This window comes from Natrix helvetica, assembly GCF_964273705.1.
Source record: "Natrix helvetica genome assembly, chromosome: 6".
Classification (NCBI taxonomy): Eukaryota; Metazoa; Chordata; class Lepidosauria; order Squamata; family Natricidae; genus Natrix; species Natrix helvetica.
Window position 1 is genome coordinate 13,958,892 of NC_138553.1, and position 6,026 is coordinate 13,964,917.

Consider the following 6,026-nt stretch of genomic DNA (forward strand, 5'->3'; position numbering starts at 1 on the left):
ATGTCTAGTTTAATGAAAAGAAGGACTAGGGGAGACATCATAGCAGTGTTCCAATATCTCATGGGTTGCCACAAAGAAGAGGGAGTCAAACTATTCTCCAAAGTACCCGAGGGTAGAACAAGAAGCAATGGGTGGAAACTAATCAAAGAGAGAAGGAACTTAGAACTGAGGAGAAATTTCCTGACAGTTAGAACAATTAATCAGTGGAACAGCTTGCCTCCAGAAGTTGTGAATGCCCCAACACTGGAAATTTTTAAGAAGCTGTTGGATAGCCATTTGTCTGAAACGGTATAGGGTTTCCTGCCTAGGTAGGGGGTTGGACTAGAAGATTTCCAAGGTCCCTTCCAACTCTACTATTGTATAATTGTATAAATTTTATTCAGAATGTGTGTCAGACACAGCTACAAGTATCTTGGATTTAAAAGGCAAAATTATAGTGCAAGCATGTATACGCTAAATACCATTAATTTTAGCAGAGTTTATTATGCCACAGACACATATAGTGAAGCCTGCTGAATTCAGAAGGATTTTTATCTGAGTAATCAGATGCAGAATAGCGCTTCAAAGCACTTTATTCACTAAGATGTTCAAAGGGCTTAACTTTGGATCAATTCTTAACAGCCATTAAAATGTGTTACCTTCTTTTGAGCACCTGCTTTGGAAGTACGGTAACATACATTTATTGTGAAAATGAATATTTATATAACTTTAGTTTAAAATTAACAAAGTGATTTTCTGATTAAGTTGTATGTTTGCTACTAGCATTTATATTTCCCAGAGAAATATCATTAGTTTTCAATAACAATCAGTTGTTCCTTTTCAGTATTCACTGTTTTGTCCTTTAACTCTATACACATGTTTCTAAGAGCTGACCCCAAGTTAATGACACAAAATCAATTTACTGTAGTTCTTTACATAAAGGAGCAAAGGTTTATTCATGAGACTGGTCCTTACTAGCTTCTAAAAATACTTGGTCAACAAGAGAGTGTTAATTTATATTGTACGGCACTTTGGTACTAATAAGTTGATGTTTATGGCCCAAAAGTGATTTATCCTGGATGGCCAGAAGAACTTTGGGACTGAATATCTAAATTGCTGTACTTTCCTAAGGTTGGTATCCCACATTCAATTTACAACCATTTAACCACCGCTCAAACTTACAATGGCACTGTTCTTGTACTTAGAGGACTATCATAGCATCCACAGGGTCATGTGACCCAAATTCAGGCACTTGGCAACTGGCATGCGTTTATGATAGGTGCAGCACCGGTGGGCTTCAAAAATTGCAGCAACGGGTTCGCTGCCACCTTATTGGGTGGACGTGCCTAGTCGGCCTCCTGCACCACGAGGGTGTGTGTGTGTTTTGCCCTCCCCAGGCTCTGGAGGCTTTCCTTGAGTCTCCAGGAAGGCAAAAACCGCTTCCCCTGGGCTCCGGAGGCCTCCCCAAGGCTGGAAACGGTCCCGTTTCTGGACTCCCGAACTTCCAGTAGGCTCATTTTTCGCCTTCGGCGAGCCTCCATGCAGGCTCTGCACTTACTTGGCATGATGAACGGGCCGCGTGGAGACTCCTAGATGGGGGTAGGCATGATCAACTAGGGGTGGCATTTGTGGGTTTGCCCAACTGGGCAGAATCATAGCTAGAGGATCGCCCAAACCCGTTGCAAACCCCCAGCAGCCCACCCCTGGTGCAACATCCTTGGTCATGTAATTATGCCATTGGCAATCTTCCCAGCCAGCATCCCACAAGCAAAGTCAAAGGGGGGGGGGAGAGGGAGAAGATGGATTTGCTTAAAGACTGCATGATTCACTTAACTGTACTGATTTACTTAACTGTGGCAAATGGATGGATTTGCTTAAAGACTGCATGATTCACTTAACTGTACTGATTTACTTAACTGTGGCAAAACAGGCCATAAAATCAGGTGCAACTCTCTAAAAAAAGAACCTGGCTTAACAATCAAAATTCTGTTCCAACCCAATTGTGGTCATAAATCGAGCATTACCTGTATATAGTAATCAAAACAACAGCTTCGCCTGAATGAATGCAGTAGGATTAACATGAACAGAAGAAAACACCATATCCATGTTGAGCACTCATAAGAATTATGATCCTAATACTTATTCAGACTTGTTGACACTTCAGAATGATTAGAGCTTGAATACCAGTGATTTTCCTGCAAAATAGTGCAGATCCAAATGAATCTGATGCTTGGCACTTGTTCAACACAATTCTCCATCATCTTCGAAGCTATTCAAGTGAACTTCTTTTAATGCCAGTTTTGGGGTCCAAACTAAATACGTGGATACTTGCAATTTCCATTTTCTTGTTCCGAACATTTACTGTTTACTCAATTTACATGGATGCCCCCAAGTTACAGATGGGAGTCTCTAGGCACCTCAAACTGGATTAAAACTGACAATTTAAAAAAGTCCTCAAAACAACATTAAAAAAAAGACATTTGAAGTTAATCTCAATCAATCCTATTTATATGCTCCAGAGCACATTTTTCCAACCTTTTGAGCCCAGAGGGACCCTCAAAACATTTTTTCAGGTCTTGGTGAATCCATGAATCCAGCTCAAATATAGGACAGAAGTTACAAAATTATTACATTCCTAATGTGGTCCTCTATATATGTAGTAGCAATTAAACTAAAAATAAAGAATACAACACTTTTCTTTCTCCTGCCTCCTTCTGCTGCTTTATGGATTGATTCTGCTTCTGGCAAGCCCTTGGTCTCTAGCATCCACCCCAAGGCAAAGCAGTCCCTTGGGCTGCTGCACCTGCAGAAGACAGGTGTGCACCTGTTGCTGCTAGAGTCCTGCCCAGACCTCCTGTGCCTACCCTGAAACAGAGCCTCTTCCCCTCACCACTGCATTTGCAGAAAGGTGTGCAACACCACAGCAAGGAGAGCCCCAGTATACAAATGTACATTATTAAATGTAATAAATATATATATATACAAGAAGTTCCTAGCAGCATCTCACACTCTTCTGTGCTGCCTCACCATCTGCTGCTCCTTCTCTCCTTCCCTTTTAGCATCGTGGCTTTCTTAGCACCCTTTTAGAAGCCAGACATATGCGCACACAGTGTTAAAGATAGAATTCGAGGACTTGTTTCAAACAGCTGGGCAGCAAGAGAAAGAGCAGAGAAAAAAAGCCAAGTCAGAAAAAACAGCAATTACTTGAAGATAAGAACTTAGCTGAGCAAAGGTGAATTCCGAGTCGAGCTGTCCAAGGTCAAGCTGAAGATTTACGATGCCAAGTCAAGGGAGAGAGAAAGTCTTTGTTAATTAACATGCCAGGGTCATACATAACCAGACGCCAGGCAAGAGTCACAGAATGCAAAGGCAGGTGCTCAAGTTGCTTACAGTAAGGGAAAACTGTTGGAGAGGCTTAAATCGCCTCCTTGCCTGACATGCACAGCTGTTGCCAATCTCCCCTTAAGCTTTGCTGCTTAGTTCAATATCTTGCTGTTTACTTGTGAGTTGCACACTTCAGCGGAATGCAGAGATCCCAGGAGGAATTGCCAGGAAATGAGGGGGGCAAGTGAGTGACTGAAGTAGCCTGCAGCTGAGTCCGACTCTGAGGGTATGATATCCTCACTTCTTCCTTTGCTTTTGCTTTGCTCAAGGGAACTAACCCAGTGTTGGAGATTGGAGGGGTTTTGTTCAGTGTCTCATTTTAAAAAAAACCACAGGTAGTCTTCAATTGAACCCCAAATTTCTGTTGCTAAGTGAGACATCTGTGAAATGAGTTTCCCTATTTTACTATCTTGCTACGGGTAAGTGAATAACTGCAGTTAAGTTAATATCACCGTTGTTAAGTGAATCTGGATTCCTCATTGACTTTGCTTGTGAGAAGCTCACAAAAGGTGATCACATGACCCCGCAACTGTCATAAATATGAATCAGTTGCCAAACGTCTGGATTTTGATCACATCACTTTTTTTCAGTGCCATTGTAACTTCCAACAATCACTAAATGAACTGTTGTAAGTAAAGCATGATCTCCCAGGGAACTCTTAGTGGCCTCTCATGGACTCCTAGTCGTGAAATCCAATTTTAAATCCAATTTAATTTCCACATAGATTAAATAAACTTATTCTTAAATTCATATGCCTGACAGTGTCACCATCTTTTAATTACTATTACACAAGAAGCTCTTGGCTGTCCTTATCTGGATATGTTCAATAAAAGGCTAGAAAATTAACTTTTTTGTTGTTGTTAGTTGCGAAGTCGTGTCCAACCCATCAGAACCCCATGACAATGTTCCTCTAGACCAGTGGTTCTCAACCTTCCTAATGCCGCGACCCTTTAATACAGTTCCTCATGTTGTGGTGACCCCCAACTATAAAATTGGTGTCTCGGTTCCTAAGACCATCAAAAATACATGTTTTCCGATGGACTTAGGCGACCCCTGTGAAAGGGTCATTCGACCCCCCAAAGGGGTCCTGACCCACAGGTTGAGAACCACTGCTCTAGACCTTCCTGGCCTCTACCATCCTCTGGAGTCCATTTAAGCTCACGCCTACTGCTTCAGTGACTCCATCCAGCCACCTCATTCTCTGTCATGCCTTTCTTCTTTTGCACTAAATCGTTCCAGCGTGAGGCACTTCTCCAGTGAGTCCTTTCTTCTCATTAGGTGGCCAAAGTATTTGAGTTTCATCTTCAGGATCTGGCCTTCTAAAGAGCAGTCCGGATTGATCTCCCCAGTTTGATTGCCTTGCAGTCCAAGGGAATCGCAGGAGTCTTCTCCAGCACCATAGTCCAAAGGCCTCAATTTTTTGGCGCTCAGCCTTTCTTATGGTCCAACCTTCACAGCCATACATTGCAACTGAGAAAACCATTTTTCCCTATTTCCCAATTTGCATTGCAATGGGAAAATTAACTATAACCAGAATAATAACCAGGTATAGGGTTGCTTATATTTGGATTTCTGCACCAAACAGAAGGCTGGATTCAAGAGCCCAATCACTCTTCTAGTGCTGTAATTCTTTGTTGTAATTTTTGTCAGATGCCTTGTAAATCTATGGAAGGGTAGATGTTAACTTTCTTAAATGAATAAAAGCTTCCCAATGGGACAATATGAAAAACCAACAGAGATACGTTTTAAATAAGTCATTGCTTCAGATATCAACACTACCCAGATGAATATGATGTTAAAGGGAAGTGAGATATTTTTCATAGTATTATTTTACCCAAAATATACATATTTTATTGAAAATTTATTTTCTAGTTACGGTCTTTTGAAATTCAAACAATTCCAACTAGCAAGTGCCACTTTTTTCTGCCCAAATAATTGGTTCATAGTTTGAATTTTAATCAGGGGGGGGGCGAATTATATCATTGTATGCATCCCGGCTTCAGTGTTAGTGTGAAACCTAGATCCTAAATCTTCCTTTACTCTGAATCACGTTTAGATTTTTGAAACTGGGTAATTTATATCGCCGCCACCGTTAAAAACAAACGAACCAAAATACCTCTATCTAAGTAACTAATTATAGCCGGAGCTCTTCCGGAAGAGCTTTGCATTCTGGGAGATGTAGTTTGGGGTTAGCCAATCAAGGAACGTATACCGTTGAAGGACGTTAGAACTACAAGCTCCAAAATGCATCAGAAAAAGTACAATTTGCAGGCGCCTGCGCTCTCAAACGAATTGGCCACATGCGTGAAAGCTGTTTGGACTTTTCCTTCCTTCCTTCCTTCCTTCCTTCCTCCCTCCCTCCCTCCCTCCCTCCTTCCTTCCTTCCTTCCTTCCTTCCTTCCTTCCTTCCTTCCTTCCTTCCTAGTGTCCCCTTTGTGATGAGAATCGCCCGGTCGTGCGCTGGTTGTTGAGTTGTGCTGGACGGTGGAAGGCAAGAAATAAGGGGAACTTGGAAAATAAGTTGGACTCTAGTCTCTCTCAAACTTTTATTTTTGGTGGGGGAGAACATAAGGTTCCACACCGATCCGGAGAAAAAGCTCTGGAAAACGATGCGTTATTTTATTGCACAATATATATAGATGACTTATAAAGTCCCTTCCAAC

At 41.7% G+C, this 6,026-nt stretch overlaps 1 long non-coding RNA gene across 1 annotated transcript in view; it reads left to right on the forward strand.

Moving 5' to 3' along the window:
• Window positions 1-6,026, forward strand: part of LOC309394300 — a 205,996-nt gene that overhangs the window by 38,729 nt on the left and 161,241 nt on the right. The gene's annotated exons all lie outside the window — the stretch shown is intronic.